This window comes from Panthera onca, chromosome C1, assembly GCF_046562875.1.
Source record: "Panthera onca isolate mPanOnc1 chromosome C1, mPanOnc1 haplotype 2, whole genome shotgun sequence".
Classification (NCBI taxonomy): Eukaryota; Metazoa; Chordata; class Mammalia; order Carnivora; family Felidae; genus Panthera; species Panthera onca.
Window position 1 is genome coordinate 135,143,219 of NC_138346.1, and position 19,228 is coordinate 135,162,446.

A 19,228-nucleotide genomic window follows, 5' to 3' on the forward strand; every position below is an offset into this window, starting at 1 on the left:
TCTCTTGAAGTTGAAAATTACCTGAACGTTGGCATCCCACATTTCCTGTTCAATCTCCCTATTTCCTTTGGAGATCACAACTAAAATGGCTGGCAAAACCTCCTTGAAGGCGCTATTTTTAAGAGAAGTGGGATGGGGAGAGAGAGTGGGAGCATTCCTAATTCCTGTAAGAAAAAAAAGGGCCAGAGAACTACTAGAGTCATGTTTCCTGATTTGTCCTGCAGGCTTTTTGACACCCTACTGGCCAAACTCCCTAATATTGTACTACTTTGTCATAGTTTCCAGGGAGTATTTTCCTGAACAGATTATGCTTATTTGATTTATAGGAAAAGTCTAAGACTTTTATAGATCTAAACTTTTCTTTTGGAAGCTACTCCTTGCACGCTGAATAAGACCCTAATTTGAATTAAAGAGAAAAACAGTAAAAGCATAAGAAAACACACTCAGAGGCTAAAATGTATGTTTTATTCCTTAACTTCTATCTGCTATGCACCCTGTTTGTTTCTATTTTTTTAATTAAAAAAATGTTTTTGATGCTTATTTATTTATTTTGAGGAAAGGGTCAGAGGGAGAGAGAGACAGGGAGAGAGAGAGAATCTCAAGCAAGCTCTGTGCTGTGTTTGCAGAGCCTGACACAGGGTTCAATCCCATGAACTGTGAGATCATGACCTGAGCCAAAATCAAGAGTCTGATGGTTAACCAACTGAGCCACTCAGGCATGCCCCCCCTTCCCTGTTTGTTTCTAATTACCCCCGCATGTATCTGGATTTGAAGACCCCTACCAGCCAATTAGTGTTTCTTAACTTTAATCCAAAGTAAAGGAGGATGAATGGTAAGTCTAAGCCTAGGTCACAATTAGAAACATGACCTGGAATATATCCCCATTCCAAGTGCATTGATGACCTCTTCTTTGTGAGGATCAGCATATTCACTGTGTAGGGGAGGAAAAGTTTTCCTCTACTACTGTAGATTCTTTCGGTTTGTCTATGAATTAAATTAACATAAAACAGATTAACTGGAGAAAAACAAATTTAATTACATTTATAAGGGAGTCCCATAAAATATATGACACCCGAGGACAAGTCAGTCAGCTGAAGCTTATATGCCATCCTGATTTAAGAAATGAGATAAGGGCTTAGAGCATCAAGGGGAGGAAGGTGATTCACGGACAATAGGAAAAGCAGATGTTTGGGAATTAGATGGTTGCATTGCCATATAGATATGTCTTTCAGACAAAAAGTTACCTTTGGTAATAGCTCTCTTTCCGGACCAGGCTCTCTATTTAAATTCTTTTAGATAGTTAAGGGAGAAGTAAAAGTTTTTCTTGAATCTGCTGGGTCTTGATTGCCTTTAGCTCAAAATAATCTACATGCCAAAGTGGCATATTTCAGGATCATGCTCCTCCTGTTTTCCTTTGAAACTTCCCTAAGAAGTGTTGCAGTCCAGAAGTTAAGTTGATAGACTGCTTCACCTAATTGAACTAGTCTCTTAGTCCTGAGAATAGGTCAGTTCAGTGAAACAGTTGTGTCTCATTTCAGGATGCAGAGAAGTAAGTGGGCTCATGTTAGGCCTGTGGTGCAAGCCACCTGGTATTTAATAAGAGATATTTCTATGGAAACAAAAGAAAAACAATGGTCAATGATCAGAGCAGACTACAGTCAGAGTTTATGAGTTTTGAAGGCAGACAGTTGACAAGATTTCTAGATGTCCAGCTTGAAGCATCTTCAGATGGAGTGAGGGCGGGCAGTGACAATATGATAGATCTTCCTGATTTGTAATTTGAATATCTCTGGTGATCTTTCTAAGTGGCCTGTAGGCCAACAGGCATGAAGATTACCCATACATGAACTATTATCATGATTTCTCTGAAGTTTATATCAAGTTGTCCAGCATAGCTTGCAGGGTTTTAGAAAAAAAGCAACTTTAGTTCTCCATGACTCCAAGTCAGAAGGGTGAGATAAAATTTGAAATGTTAGTTTGGAGAGTTGTAGCCAAATACTGGAGAAAACTTGAAGAATTCAGGATCCATTCCAGTGTATAGGTAGAAAAAAACCTCAAAGCAATGAGCAATACTAGAACCTGATGTCCACAAGTGCTTATCATAGTTTCTATTAGAACATAATTTTTCTGTCTCTGGTAACCCCTATTTCTATCAAAGAAAATGATCATAAGACTAATTTGTTTGCAAAGTCAGTCTAGTTTCAATATATTTTGCCAGATTATTTATATAAGTACAGCAAGAATAGTGATTAACCATATAGGCTTTTTAAATCTACTTTGCTAGACATTTTTCATAAGGAATCTCAGATTCCAACTTTTTAAAAGCCTCTTGAGGCTAGAAAGATAAGCCAAAGACTTGCCATCAGAGTTTGCCTGAAAAACCTATAGATTTCGGTTATTTCCTCTCTTCTTGAGGTCCCCAAATTAAGCTAAGGTTCCTGTGCCTGCCAGAAAGTGATCTTCCTTATTCACCTGGTAAGACTGTCAAAAACCCTAAAAGCAGGGCAGAGAGATTTTTGCAAGGGGCTTTATTAATTCCATAAAGTCAACCTTAGTTTCTTAAAGCTATTTGGTCACCTGAGTTTATCACATCATTCTCAAATATGACGTTTTAGTTAAAGCATTGGTAATATAACCCATGTTTCTAATTTTCTTATTACAAAAACAGATTCTTACTGAACTTACACAAATACGTATATTGCCATGAAAATATAAGAATAGTCAATATTTTTCAAATTCAGGAGGGATCAGTTAGGGAGAAAATGCAATTATGTCATCTTTGTTCACAAAGGCATATCTTGCCAAGTTGTTGATAGCTTAAAAGAAAAAAAGAAAAGCTTTCCTTAAATCTGGAGAAACAAAACATAAGGAACCAGCAATGTTTCAAACAAAAAAGTCCTAATAATTATAATCATCCACCTCAGTTCAGTCAGTTCCATGTAATTAATATTTGTTCTGCTTGAATCAGGTTTTTCCATTAGTTTTAGAAATTCCTGGGGTGCCTGGGTGGCTCAGTCAGTTAAGTGCCCAACTCTTGGTTTTGACTCAGGTCATGATCTTATGGTTAGTGAGTTTGAGCCCCACATTACCCTCTGCACTGACAACACTGAGCCTGCTTGGGTTCTCTCTCCCTCTCTCTCTGCCCCCTCCCCTGCTCACATGCTCTCTCTCTCTGTCTTTAAAAATAAGTCAATAAATATTTTTAAAAATTTTCATTTAGAAAATGATTTGGGGAAGTTTGTCAAAAATATCAGAAGGTTTAGACACTTTACCAAATAAGATCATAGATCATCATGAAACAATACTCAATTTCTATTTAACCAAAGTGACAAAAGGTTTTAAGGCAAATACAAAAGGTTACGTAGTTGTGAGCAAAACCAATAAAAGACCTGATAAAGCACAGAAAATTATTTTGAGAAAACAAAGAATATTTGCTTTCTAGGCAAAAAACTTGAAAGGTAAAGACAAAACTGGGTGTTATGCATAGGGGATGAATCACTGTAATCTACTCTTGAAATCATTATTGCACTATATGCTAACTAACTTGGATGTAAATAAGTAAGTAAGTAAGTAAGTAAATAAATAAATAAATAAAATTAAAAAACTAAATTAAAAAAGTAACAAAACAAAACAAATGAAAAGGGTAATGACAAAACTTCCATAATCCCTTAGCAGGAGCAGTACAAGAAAACTTAGTCCTTTTAGCAAATGAAAGAAAATTAAGGTTTAGTTTTACATAAGTACATTACTGATTTTAAAACTTAACTTTATAACCCTTATATGATAAGGACAGCAGCTCTCAAGTCCTCAAATAATTAGTTTGCAGCCTAAATGACATCTTAGAGGATTCACTCTCCCAACTACATTGTTTTCATTTTACCTTTTTTTATATCATGGAATTTTGGAATATTTTAATAAATCCTATGACAAAGTTTTTAGAAGGTTTTTCTTTTCCTCTAGGTACATTTAGCTTCATTTTTGCTTCAGGGGGGAACCTAAAAAAAAAAAAAATTCTTCCTTTTAAATATCTTATCAGTTTTCAGCAGGGACAAAAGTAAATATTTCTGGCAGTCTTGAACAACCCACCTTGGATGTAAGAGGGGTCCCCAAAGAGGGTGCATAGGATACTGAAATTCCAAGATCCAGAGTTACTCCCAAAGATAGCCAAAAGAGAAAATAAAAAATCTGCATGCCCCGGACAGGCAGAAAGCCAAGCCAAGTTCTTAGGATACAACAACTAGATAAACGAGAAAGCCAAATTATGTACACAGCCCAAATTTCCACTGGTTGATGAATGGATAAAGAAAATATGGTATATATATGTGTGTATATATATGTATATATATATACACATGTATATATATATACACAATGGAAAATTACTCAGCCATAAAAAAGAATGAAATCTTGCCATTTTCAACAACGTGGATAGAGCTAGAGAATATTATGCTAAGTGAAGGAAGTCAGTCAAAGAAAAACAAAACAAATTATTTCACTTATATGTGGAATTTAAGAAACAAAACAAACAAGCATAGGGTAATTAAGACGGAGAGAGATCAGCCAGCCGAGAACAGACTCCTAACTATACAGAACAAACTGATGGTTACCAGAGGGGAGGTGGGGGAAACAGGTGATGAGGATGAAGGAGTACGCTTGTGATGAGCACTGGGTGTTGTATGTAAGTGTTGAATCACTAAATTGTACACCTGAAAAGAACATTGCACTGTGTGTTAACTGGAATTTAAACAAAAACTTAAATAAAAAAAAAAAAGAAGACAATAGCTATCCCAGGGAGGTAAAGGATCAATAATCAATATGTCTAGAGTTGTAAAGAAAGGAACAACATGAAATTTTATTTTCTTCTTTCCAGGAGACCTGAACTCCTTGGTGGCAGTTTAGGGTACATCTGTGAAGGACATTGCATAGGAAGACCTAAAGCTGGTAAGGCCTGGTTATAGCCCTCAGCAAAATTATCCCTACTGCCCATCCCAGGTGCTTCTGCCAAATTCACTTTCTGACTTTTGGTATTTTTACACGTAAACTGTATACCCTGGGCCTGGGCATCAGGCTGAAGTGCTCACTGTAAATTTTATAGGGAAATGAAAGTTAAATATGGCAGATGTGGCCATATTTTGAGAAGGTGAATTTACTTTGGATTTAATTCTTCTTCTAATTTCAATGCTATCATCTTCTTAATGGATTTCCTAAAGTTAGCCATTATATCTCTTTGTGTTCTTTTTAATTTGGTCTTTCCCTGTGTACCAATAAGACAATTTGTTCAGGATGAAAGCTCTCTAATTTCTTTTTTCTTTCAAACATAGCCAGTTCAAAGGATCCATCATCTAGCCATTGATGAGTAGGATCTCATATTAATGTCAATGGCAACTCAAACCAGTAAAACTTTTATGACTTACACATGGGTGCAAGAGGTATTCCCAAAGAAAAGTGTGGGGGGCGGGGGGAAGCAGCTCTCACAAGGTCCAGAAAGTGCACTCCTAAAGTTAGCCTAAGAAAGATCTAGCTGCAAATGGAGTGCAGTTCACATTTCTGTTGCCACAAATTGGTGATGACTAATTTGAAGGTTGAGGTGACACAGACCCCTTAAGGACTGGGACCTCTTATGACAAACTCCCCTGACAGCTGGCACAGTTGGACAAAGAGAACACTGCTTATCAGATCCACAGTCTATTCAGCTGTCCACCAGATGCATGCATCCTCTAACTGGTGGACCAGACAAAATACTCTCATTGGTCATAAAGCCAAGCTCTCAAAGCATAGAACAAGATGAAAGGCAAACCTCATCTGGTTTTTCTTATATGCACATTAACAGTTGTAGCTAAGCCTTGAGTCTTTTGGAGTCAAACGAATACTCAAAAGGGATGTGCTTCCAGTTTGAGGATTGTGTGGTATTTTTTTACAGAGTACCTTGTCTGGTTTTTCTTATATGCACATTAACAGTTGTAGCTAAGCCTTGAGTCTTTTGGAGTCAAACGAATACTCAAAAGGGATGTGCTTCCAGTTTGAGGATTGTGTGGTATTTTTTTACAGAGTACCTTGTTGCACAGAAATTTTCTTGAGGTTGGTGGGTAACCTAGTATCAACCTAACCTGTTCCATAACCAAGTTATCCTAACAAGAGAGTCTTTGAGTTAGGTGATGAGTACTTTAATAGCTTTTATGTGCTCCACCCATTCTCACCAACTTTGCGGTGTTAGCTTCTAAGATGTCCTTTAGCAACAGTGTGTTAGTCTTTACCTAATGTGCACATTAACCCACACCAAAGTTTATCTAAATAGACATCAGTCATGGTGAGAACTGTGAACTCATCAGTCTGTTAGACAGGCTTATAGGGCCTATGATTGTATTCTACCTTACAGCTTTTATCCTTATGACAAAGACACAGAAAAACAGTGACTATCTCTGGGAGGAAAAGGATGAATAAAAATCAGGAGTACTCATATCAAATCTTTACCAGGGTTACTATACCCAAAGAACTATTTCCACAAATATTTTTCCTGCTACTCTAAATTTAGAAAAGGAAGAAAAAGACTCTTACCTCTCTTGTTTCCAATTCTCCCTGTAGGCAGAGATCTCAGAGGCTGATGTTGTAAGAATTCTTAGCTTTTTTTGTCAAAGATTTCTCAGCTGCAACAGCCTCAGAACAAGCAGTGTCCAGCCAGCAAAGTTTGTCCCATCTGAGTCACCAACTGTAGGGGAGGAAAATTTTTTTCTCTTTCTTTCTAGGTTCTTTTGGCTGGTCTATGAATCAAACTGACATAAGACAGATTAATGGGAGAAAAACAGATTTAATTATGTTTGTAAGGGACTCCCATAATATATATGAGATCCTTGGACAAGTCAGTCAGTGGAAGCTTGTATGCCATCCTTAGCTAATAAATGGGATGGAGGGGGGTGGGGAAGAAAAGAAAGGAAGAGAAAAGAAAGGAAAGGAAAAGAAGGAAGGAAGGAAGGAAGGAAGGAAGGAAGGAAGGAAGGAAGGAGAAAGAAAGAAAGAAAGAAAGAAAGAAAGAAAGAAAGAAAGAAAGAAAGAAAGAAAGAAATGGGACAGGGGCCTGGGGCATTAAAGGGGAAGAAGGTGATTCACAGGACAATAGGAAAAGCAGATGTTTGGGAATAGAAATAGATCTTTCAGACAAAAATTATCTTTGGTAATAGCTCTCTTTCTGGGCCAGTTCCCCTATCTAAATTATTTTAGGTAGTTGTTAAGGGAAAGGTGAAAGTTTTTCCTGAATCTGTTTGGTCATAATTGCCTTTAGCTCAAAATAATCCACATGCCAAAGTGGCTTATTTTGTGATCACATATTTTGCTGCCCTTCAATTACATTTTCTTTTTCCCTGTCAATTCTTGCAGGATTACATAGCATTGCATCCAAAGAAAGTAAAGTAGACTCCTTGGGGAAGATACCAGAAGCAGATCATCTGGACATCCCACCTCTCTGCTCAATTCTTGGTAGGATCTTAAAGTAAATAGTCTTAGTCAGATACATGTACCATTATTTATCACCTCAGTCTAGATGTCAAGGATGGTTCTAAATACTTAAAGGTTACCTGTACATGTGTTCTTCATGAGACTCATGAATTAAATGACATGAATATGAAATAAACACATAGGTACAGATGTTATGTGATTCAATGATAGTCCTGTTTATACAAATAATTTCTTAACATTGACCAGTTAATAAATAATACACATCAAAATTGGTCTTTACTAATACCTTGTGCCCACCAATAATTGTGGTATCAAATCAGGCTTCATTTCCTCCGAGTGCCTGTGATATCACTAGTAGTGAAGTTTCCTGAAAAGTCACAGAAGTTTGAGGACAAAAAAATCTTATATCTCAAAATAACAGAGAAACTTGAGGAACTAACCTTAGCTTCTTCCAAGCCATAAAGGATTTGCCCCCACCCATTCACTTCCTCTGAAACAGGAACCTGTGAAGATCTTTCTTTGTTCTCAAAAGACGAGCTTTATAGGAATCCTCCCCATTCTCCCTTAAGGACAAACCATTCAAGGAAATCAGAGGGAAGAGGAGAACATCACCAGGAGAGGAAAGAGATTAAATATGCTTTAGTTTTAGTTTATACAGTCTTGTTTTGAAAATTCTCTTTATTTTTTTTCCCTCTCTTCCCTAATCCTTAAAATGTCAGTTACTCAGGGCACCTGGGTGGCTCAGTGGGTTAGGCATCTAACTCTTGATCTCTGTTCAGGTCATGATCTCACAGGTTTGTGAGTTCAAGCTCTATATCAGGCTCTATGCTGACAGGATAGAGTCAGTTTGGGATTTTCTCTCTCTTCCTCTCTGTCTCTCTGCCCCTTCTCTGCTTGCTCTCTCTCAAAATAAATAAATAAAACATTAAAAAAAAATCTTCAAAAATATTTTTAAAAAGTCAGTCACTTAACCACTCTGAATCATCATTTTGATTTGATACTAAAGCCTACCTTGATTCAAGAGGATACTGAGAAGTAACTCATAGCAAATAACTATACATTCTTTTGGTAGGATTCATCTTCCTTCTCAATCCCAAAGACACACACACACACACACTGACTCATTTTTTTTTTCTCCAGTGAATGCTCCATCAGGTTTTCTCATTTAGCCACCCATTACCTTTCATTCAACCTCACAGAATAAAAAATATACCCCGGCAGGGTTCCACAAACCACCCCCCAAATGCTACAATGGCACAAGTGTAATTGGTGGATGAATTGGCCATCCAAGAACAAAGCTGAAAGCAAACGTCAAAGGACACTGCTTATGATAGCCAGGATTTTAGAGATAAAGATTCCAGTATATTTTATTTTCAATGGCTTAGTGGGGCAAAACACTGAGTAAGGATGATAGATACAAAGCAGGAGAAAGAGAGGAAAACAGGAAGAAGAAAAGGGGGAATAAAGATGAATGGTGAAAGATGCTAAAAAATTGGGAAGTTAAGTATGATTTTAAAAATGAACAATCACCTAAACAGCAAAGGGGGAAATAATTTGGCCTGCAAGAACAAAACAGAAGAATGGAAGAGGAAGAAGTCTGGGTTTCAGCCCAGAAAAAAGCTGGAACCAAAATAATATGGAGACCTCCACTGTTAGCAGATTTTGAGCAGCTAAAATCTGTGACCTTCTTTCCATTTCCTGACTTGTACTGTCCTCTTTACCAACAACAATTCAAAATAAGCAGTCATCAGACCATTAGTCAGCACTTTTAATAGAATTGCATCAAAGATTATTCATCTCTGAAAAGGAGTTCCCCATTATTCCCTCAAATGGTTTTTAGACTAGTCATCATAAGACAATGTTTGAGTTGCATGTTCAGAGTTATTGTAGCATCATTCAATTTATGTAAAATCTTTACACAGAAGTCTACATTATTGTTCAGAACAGTGTGCCTTAGTGGAATGGGTTTAGAGGCCAATGAAACCTGTGTTCAAGTCCTAGTTCTGTAGCCTGTAACAAATTACTTTTTAACTTCTCTGAGCTTCAGTTTCCTCCTATATACAATGGAGATTTTTTTTAAGTTTGTTTATTTTGAGAGGGAGAGAGGCAGGGGAAGAAGCAGGGGAGGGGCCGCACGAGAGAGAATCCCAAGCAGGTTTCACACTGTCAGCTTAGAGCCAGATGCAGGGCTCAAACTCACAAACCATGAGATCATAACCCAAATCCAAATCCAGAAGCTTAACTGACCGAGTCACCCAGGTGTCCCATACAATGGAGATCTTTTAAATTAGATGACAAAACCAATATAAAAAGACCTTTCTCATTTCTACTTTGTAATAGAGCTCAACAAATTATGGCAATAATTATCATCACATTAATGAATGAATGCTCACATATATAAAAGTTCAAGTGTCAGATCAGAGAGAAAAAGAAACCCAATAATGAGAAAAGGATAATGAAGAGGAAGAGGAAGGAGGGAGATCCCACTGGGTGGAAGAGGGTAAGTTTGACTGAAAAGCAAGTAATCTGCCACTGATGCCAAATCAAGAGCTTGTGGGGCAACTTCCCAGGGCTACCTACATCAGAGCAGTCCAGTCACCTGGGCAGTTAGAGTACCAGATGCTAAAAGAAGACAATGAGTTCCTGGAAGGCAATAGCCATGGTTCTATAGGAGTCAATTTCTAAAGTACTTCTCACTTTTTGTCTTCCTGAGCAGAAATCTTTGCACTAGCCTGCTTTAGGTAATGATTTGTCCAAAAGGAAGGTTTGCATTTTCTTACAGAAGGAGAACAAGAAAAAGAGCAATGTTCTGCTTCTGTCGTTCAAAACACCTGGGTAAGCAAGCTTCTTGAAAAGGGATTTGCTGAACTCCTTTATGAGACCTTTGTATCTGTTTTTTAAATGTTTATTTATTTTTGAGAGAGAGAGAGAGCACGAGTGGGGGATAAGCAGAGAGCAGGAGGACAGAGGATCCAAAGCGGGCTCCATGCTGACAACAGAGAGCCCGATGCAGGCTCAAACACATGAACCGTGAGATCATGACCTGAGCCAAAGTTGGACACTAAACCGACTAAGCCACCCAGGTGCCCCAAGACCTTCGTATTTCAACAACCAATCAAGGAGACTTCAGATCATAGAGGTCTACCACAATAAGGTTACAAAAAAAAAAAGTAACCTGTTTTATCACTAAGATTTAGCCAAGTGAATGAAGTCAGGAAAAAGAAATGAGGGAAAGAAAGATCTGCTCTTTTTTAGTGTGGGGAATTGTGAGAAGTTAGAAGAGCCCTGTGGATGGTGGGGGATGGGGGAGGAGGGGATGTGAAATGGCCCAGGAAGGGAAAGGTGCACTGGGAAAGCAAAGTTACCTCCGAAGGCAGAACTGGGGTCATTTGAAGATACCTCCCCATAGACTCTGGAACAAAGTGGGCCCCTGTGTGTCATGCTCCATACAAACCTAGGGACCCAGCCCATCCTGAGGCAGTGTGGTTTGGTCAGACAGAGGGAGGGAGACAGGAGCCTGAAATCAAGCCTCTGTGCTTGTCAGAGGTAGACGAGGCAGAGGCTGGAGAGGCCAGCCAGACTTCAAAGGGCTCTCTAGCACCAGAGGAAACTGAAATGAGGGCATGTCAAACATAGCAGACTACAGACTTTGACCAGCCAGGAGATCAACCACAAGTCACACCCACCCAGTTTTCAGCCATAAACACCCACAGGGCCAGTAGCACCCAATAGAGAAGGGACAACAGCCTGGGGCCAGAGCAACCTAAGAGCTATGCCTAAAGACACCAACCCCTCCCACCACAACAACTACCACCACCACGAGGTTGAGGTTGCGTAAGCCTCAGCCCTTCCCCCGCGTTCCAGACAAGCTAGGGAGGAAGAGGTCTGTCATCTGAGAGGCTGAACATTTTTAGCTAAGGAAAGCAGAATAGTACCCAAATGGATTAAATTATTGAATGGGACTACATTTTAAACCGATGTTTAGTTAATGGCATTCCTTCCTCTATCCAGAAAGTAAGGGCTTACAAAAGAAGCCAAAACAGTATAGACTAAATAAAGTTTATTTTTTGCACACTTCAAGTTGTAACGTAGGTTACATTTCACAATCCCATTACACATTCTTTCTTTGGTTACATGCGGAAAGGCAATCTAAGCACAATATGTAATGAATGGTTGACTGGCAAAACTTCCAAAGGAATGAATTCTTTGAAAGAACAAGAATATTCATCCTATGTGGTCTGGTTTTAGTGGAGAGGATCGAGTGACTGGGGTGGAGGGAAAGAGAAGAAAAGAGAGCTGGCTGTGGACAAGGATTTTGTCTATTTTATTCACTGTCATGTTGGCCACGCCTGGAGCATAGTAGGTGCTCCACAAATCTGGGTCAAGTGAATGAACATTTATACTCAACAAATAAACATCTATTGGGTACCTGTCTTATGCCAGACATTGTCAACACGATCCTATTTAATTCTCACAACAGCCTTTGAAGTTGGTACTATGATCACTACTTGATAGATTAAAAAAATGAGTTCAGAAAGGTTGAGCAACTTCTTCAGTCACACACCTGAGAAATGTGTGATGGGAAAACAGGACAAATGGACCACGGTGACTTATCAAAGTATTTCCTCCTATGGAAGGAAATATCTTCCGATAGGATAAATTTCAGTGATAACTCTGCCCTCCATTTTATAATTACAAGAGAGATCCTGATGTTCTCTGCCATGACCTGACTCCCACTGAGAAAATGATTCTTCTGCTGCCACGATCCCAAGCCAAAGGTAACGCCGATATAGTAGCAGTTGCTGTATCTAAATTGAAACGTTAATAGAATAGTTATCTGGGTAAGAAGAAATCACAGGAAAGTAGAAAGAGCTGTGTGGGACACTGAAATGCAATCCTAGGAAAAGAAAAAGAAAAAGAAAAAAGGGAAATCATAACCGTAATCAGTACTTTAACTGAAATAAGCATTTTTAAACGTCAAAAGAACCCTTGAGCTTTGTGTAATCAAAATAAACAAACAAAAAAAAAATAGACTAAATTGCATAAAATAAGCCCTTTCTTGGGTTTCCAGTGACGTTCGTTACAAACCGCAGAGGCTCCACCATCTATTTAAATTACAGCAGGGGCCTTCACCCGCTGGTGGGTTGTTTGGTCAAACCCGGGCATCTACATTAACATTCACCACGCCCTTCTGCTTTGATCTGAGGCCCCTTCTAAATTCAACAGACATTCAAGGGGACTCAGAAGCAAAACCATTGTCATTTCAGACTTGCATTCCATTTATCCCAGTTATAAAAATTAGCAAAGGGCCAATGGCCTAAGGATCTAAAGAAAATCTGGCTGGATCTAAAGAAATGCAGCTGGAGGCACAAAAATGGAAATGTCACCAGCAACACAAATAATCCACTTTCGATCATTCCTCTTGCTAATATGACTCTGATATCTAAACGGCACAAAGAAAGGAGAAAAGATTATGAGCCAACAAGTCACTTATCTCTGAAATGAGACAACGGGATACATCAGTTTCTAAGATCCCTTCCAACTCAATGGTTCTGTAAGTCTGAGGAAGCCTGAGGAAGTTCTCCTGGCTTCACTGTGTAAGGGAAAAGCAAAGCCCAGTTTCGGGGGCCACTTGCTACTGGGCATGGGGAAGTTATTTAACACCATTAGTTTAAGAGTCCTCACTGTCGGGGGTCAGATGGCTACACAGTTCACAGGATTGTTGTGTATAGCTACTGAAAAAATGGGGAAGTCAGACTTGCTCATATGCTTTTTAAAGCCTTTAACTTTTAAAGGAATTTTCCAAAGGGAGGATGAAGGAGGGAAGTAACATTTGGTAAGTGCCTAGAACGCAGCACAGGATGTGCATGGCTGGTTTTCTCAATGTGCTACTTCTTTGTACAACACGGCACCTTTTAGAAAGGTTGAGATGCTACTATTTTTGAACCCATCATCACCATGCAGTGCAAATGCAGGAGCTGGAAACCTCCCATTTAGGTATGTGGTGGACTCCAGTGATCAGACATGCCAGCTTGGAAGCCTACCTAACACTCAGTCCCAGAACACAGGCTGGCCTGTTCTCCTACTCCACCCAGGGCTCTCACACTCCAGGCCACCAAAAGGAGATTGCTCTGAAGTGAGACTGACTTAGTAACCATGGCGAACCTCAGCTCTGAGATCTCAGTTATTCCAACTTAAATCAGGTGGCAAAATAGGAGCCCCGAGGTCACATATGGCTACTATCATGTTACAGTTAGCCTGTATATAAGATTTTTTTCTTAATTTTTTTTAACATTTATTAATTTTTGAGACACAGAGAGCACAAGCGGGGGGAGGGGAGAAAGAGAGAGAGAGAGAGACACAGTATCTGAAGCAGGCTCCAGCACAGAGCACGACACAGGGCTCGAACTCAGGAACTGCAAGATCATGACCTGAGCCAAAGTTGGATGCTTAAGCGACTGAGCCACCCAGGTGCTCCAAGATTTTTTGAAACTGGATTAGTTACCAGTATTTAAAAATCAGGAGATCACACATCAAAATCCATATTTTCAGCTCCTTGTGGAACACCTAAGCACACTGGGCTCACAAGTGTGAGCAGTATTTTCAGCTGCAAGGGCTAGAGAAGATAAAGACGTCTCCAGTGAGATGGACATTTACTCTCAAGTTCACCGCAGTCCCTACCTGGTGTACCTCACTCCAGTGAGTTCTATGCCCGATTCCTAGAGGTATTTCAGTGCAATTACTGATTCAGAACATCTAGACTAGAAAATTTCTTTTCTTTTTTTAAAGTTTACTGTGAGAGAGAGAGAGAGTACTCAGGAGAGGGGCAAGAAGAGAGGAACACAGGAAGAATCTCAAGCAGGCTCCACATGGTGAGCATAAAGCCCTAGACATGGCTTGAACCCACAAATGGTGAGATCATGACCTGAACTAAAATCAAGAGTCACACACTCAACCGACTGAGCCCCCCGGGCACCCCGAAACTAGAAAATTTCTGACTGCCCTCAGCTTCCAGGATGAAGTTGCCTCAGCATCAAAGTGGCTACTTGGGTATCTAGTTCATCTAGCCAGAGACCTGTTCTAGGGAGCCCTGAAAACCAAATGATGGAAGAACACTGGCTAGTTAAGCAATGTAGCAAGTAGGCTGGAGATCCTTATGACACTGACAAGGAATCAGGTCCAGGCCAGAAACAACTGTTTTAGGTGGGTGTTTTTGTTTGGTTGTTTGGTTGTTTTTTGTTTGTTTTTTTTAAGTAGGCTTCACACCCAGCACTAGTCCAATGTCAAGCTTGACCTCATAACCCTGAGATCAAGACCTGAGCTGAGATCAAGAGTCAGATGCTAAACTGACTAAGCCACCCAGGTGCCCACAAGAAACATGATTTTAATATTGCAACTGCTTTTAGACTGTCTTGCCATGTATGGAATATAAAATGTCATTTTATAAGATATCATGTTAATTAGCTGACAAATATATGGAGACATTTCCACAATATAAAGGAATATTTAAGCACACTTAAAGCTGAATTCAAACAGTGGTTCACTAAAATAAATGCTTTCTATATCCCACAATTCTCTTCAATAAAAATAAGCCCAGTTCCCTGGAAAATACTATAAATTACAGAGATCCCAATCTTAGCAGAGCTTAACAGATAGATCCTTATTTTCCCAAAGCCCATACTTGGCTCTTTTCGGGAGAATTACTTTTGTTTCTCTGTGCTGTTTCCCAATATATGATGGTTGTCAGCCTGAATGCCAGTCCCCAAATCGGGTCCCGCTTGTGGGAAAGAGCTCGGTGCACTTAGACTTTTATGTTAGTTCATCCCATTAAAGAGCTTATGCTTTGTTATCCTTTCCTGAACCTTGGCAGGACCTCTTCATTTTCTTACAAGTTAAGTGAAAAGCAAAACTCTGCACTGGGCTGTTAATGATTCCTAGTGAGAGCCATGAAATGTGAATGGTGTTCGTCCTGAGATTATTCAAGTAGGCAGCCACAAATCCCGGGGACACTCTGTCACTTGGAAAACATGGAAAACATAGTTGCAGCCTCAATTTCTGCCCCTCCTTAAACTTACCAAAAAAGGAATCTGGGAAGGGGAAATGGTACTGCCAACTTTACTCGCTTTAGGCAGGGTGTTTCAGCCTCTGAAATGAGAGTTAAAGCTATGAATTTCCTCCAAATTAAAGAAAAGTTCATGGAGCAACATATAAAGAATGTGGATAGTTCAGAACACAGAGAAACTATAGTAATCTCTGATGTCTAAGACTCCTTTTGTATGGAAAACAAATTGTTCTTTTTCCTTTTCCTTCAAATAGATTGAAATGAAAGTAGGAAAAAAGTAAAAGTACTTTCAGCAATAAGCAAATGTAATTAGTTTGCTCCAAATAGAAGTTTCCTACCAGTTACCAGTGCATTCTTAATTGATAATGAAATGCAAAGTCTAAAGTGAACTCGCTGTGGTAACATAGACAAACACAATTCCATATGAGTCAAAATTCTGCAAACCACTGAATAGCATCATCTTCAATGCCAGAGTCAACCCTGACATGACTGAAAGGCAGCTGCGGTGGCCTGAAAATCATCCTCTCCAGGGAAGAAATCATAACATTTGGTCACTGCGTGGTTTTTCAGTGAAACTCATCTTTTGTGTGCTATTATTTTCCCTTTCAATGTTTATGTAATTCCTTCAAATTCTCCACAGCCATATTATATCCATTAGGCAAAATTTATGTATAAATAATTGTTTCTTGTAAGAGACTCTGATAAAATCATATAGTGCTTCCAAAAAGCCAAAGATCCATAAGTCTAGAAAGTTTTAAAACACAAAATTTTATACCACAAAGAAAAATAATTGTCCATGCCTTATGTTAAAATTATTTTAGATTTTCAACATTGAGCACTGCATTGAATTAATACATTTCTTCTAATTTTTTTACTTTGGGGAGGAACTAGTTAATTCATTCCTTTTCTGAGAAGACAAACAAAAGATTGAGCAATTTTTTTTTTTTTTCCCTAGTAAATCCGATGTGTATTTAGGCAGCCAAGATCCCATGCTACCAATTCTCCGGTAGTTAGCTGCTGTGAACATTTCAGTATTAACACACACACTTCAAATAGACGCCCTAGCCCCTTGATTAGTATTTAACCAAGACTTTCTGAGAATACTCAACACTGGCCTTTCTACAAATCTAATATAAAACCCAGATGACCATAGAAAAATACCAAATAAACAACCCTAGAAATCAAAATCCCCTTATCTGCAGGTCACATACACCTCAGCCCAGCTCCTGTCCCTGACGATATCCCTGTAAGGAAAGAAAGCGTAATCCAGATATCTCTTTTAACTTTACCCTTGGTAATAAGTTCAGTAACTAACCTGGCTTATATTGAATTCCTTAGAAAATGAACAGAGAGGGATGCCTGGGTGGCTTAGTTGGTTAAGCATCTGATTCTTGATTTCAGCTCAGCTCATCATCTCACAGTCAGGCTCTGCCCTGAGTGTGGAGCCTACTTGGGATTCTCTCTCCCTCCCTCTCTGCCCCACCTCTGCCTGTGCACAGGTGCTCTCTTTCAATCAATCAATCAATCAATCAATAAGGCACTTTACCATCTCCAGACCCAGAGTGACATTAAAAGAAAGAAAGAAAAGAAAAGAAAAGAAAAGAAAAGAAAAGAAAAGAAACAGAGAACAGAAGTCCATTTGATACAAATTATATACAGATGTTTAAATCATTTCAACACATTTCAATTTTTGCAACTCAGGGCTACCATTCAAAATAACTGATGATGAAAAGAAAAACACTGAATAAGAATCTTTTTAAAAAAAAACTAATAAAAATGAATACATAAGAAAAGATAATGTATATAAAGCTGTTTTTCAAACTGTATGTTATTATATGGGTCTTTTTGCCCCTTTAAGTTAGGAGGTCCCTGTTGGGTATGTCTTCTAAATTCCTTATAATTCTGCAACTTTTACTGTCATGCTTAATAGAGTATAATAACTCGGAAAAAAAGTTGACATTAACCATCCAGATAATCGAGGCGAAGTATTTTATGGATTGAATAATCTAGGTAAGTCTGTGCTATCCTAATTCACTTTGCGCGTGTGCATGGGAATATGAAAATCTGTGTTTTTCTAAATGCTGCCCTGACTGGCATCTAGACAAGGAAGAGAAACCAAGAACTCATATCTGCAGGTGGCCGCATGAAGGTAGCTGAAGCAGAACAGCATGTGAGCGCTAACCACTATTTCTGGTGCCACCAAAGAAGCCTGGGTGAAGACTCTCTGGCATACCTACATGATAGCTGATGTCTTTTTATATGTCTTCTCTTATTTTAGAACATTACTGGTGATTTAAATTTGTTTTTCTCTCAAGTGTCTAGACGGGCACAAGAGAAGCCCTGAAATTAGAAATAAAAATGCTTTCCTTTGTACAAAAGAATGAAACCACTAGTTCTGCCTCTAGAAGACCTTTGAGGGGTAGATCCGGTAAAGGTTACGGCATCTGAGCTATTGACATTCTCAAGGGTCCTCCTTATAAAAACGGCCCTAGCCCTGGTGCAGTGGGTGGAGGCTGCTGGGAGTGCTCTCTGGCAGAAGTAGCCACTGAGACGTATAGAACACAACAAGGCCTTTCTCTAGCCCTAGATGATTGCAATTGCCCACCATTAGGTGGATTTGCTCATAATGATATTGATAATTAAGGTCATGTCGTGTTTCCTCTTGAGGGGTGCATTTGTGTCTCCTTTCTCTTTCATCCAAGTTAAATAAGGACACCACCTAAGATTTACTCAAGTGTAGGCTTCATTTGCTCATTTTAACCCAAGTGGCTACACCCAACAGAGTTCACAGCGGTGCTCTAGAAGGAAAACACAAATTAAGGTGAGATGCTGGATGCTTTGATTTCACATGGGGTCTAGGATTTGAAAAATTGAATACAAATGCTGATACTTGCAACAGCATCCAGAACTTCTCCATTCCAAATCTGAAAGCTAATGTCCCATTGGTTAAATGATAGCTGCTAACATTAATCATATTTGTTAAATAAAATTCTTTGACACTGCTTAAGAACTCAGTATATTAGGGGGACGGTACAGCAGTGGGAAAACTCATGAAAATAACTGTTTCTTACCATATCAGTTGCCCTGGACCTCAAAGAGAAGGAACCAATGAAACGCCAGAACTGGAGGAATGAGTCCTGTAAGCTCTATGAAGTCAGAGACCTTTTAAATGAATTTCTTGCTAGCCAGAGTACATGCCCTAGGGCAAGCATTCTTGTTGAAAGGATAGGTGAAAGGATGGGTGTACCCATCAAAAGCGGTGGGAGTGGGAAGCCTGAGCCACACCAGTCTTCCTCAATAGGGTTCTTCTTTCTACCTTGGTATCACAAAGGAGCAGAAAAGTGGAGTGATAATAGGATCAAAGCTCCGGGGAAGTAGATAAGCAACTACCTACTTTCCCCCATCCCATCCTCCCTGCTATCCTTGCCCTGTTTTTCCTCTTCCCATTCCTCCTTGGATCTAATCAGCCTGATCAAGTAACACTGCAGCACCTGAGGCAATTTGCTGAGTCTAAAGGAGGGAATCTCTAGGGCTGAGCACAGGCAAACAATGTATCTAGCCACAAGCTTATAAAGCCCTCAAGAACACCAGCCTGTCTTCCTTTTATTGTGTCTCTGCCCATGACTCCTAACAATGCAGTGCTTGCACCCAGGACCGGTGTTACAATCTGCCTGAATGCTTTTTATAGGTTTGGTCAGGTGGTAAGAAATGGTTTGA

The 19,228-nt window shown here is 39.3% G+C and overlaps 1 long non-coding RNA gene across 1 annotated transcript; it reads right to left on the reverse strand.

Moving 5' to 3' along the window:
* Positions 1 to 1,025: 1,025 nt before the first annotated feature.
* On the reverse strand, positions 1,026 to 12,368 carry LOC132671996 (uncharacterized). Its single transcript, XR_009607342.3, has 3 exons — positions 10,815 to 12,368; positions 6,556 to 6,706; positions 1,026 to 1,810 (listed from the first exon to the last, which is right to left on the reverse strand). It is a non-coding gene; the product is annotated as an uncharacterized LOC132671996 (long non-coding RNA).
* Between the last annotated feature and the right edge of the window lie 6,860 nt (positions 12,369 to 19,228).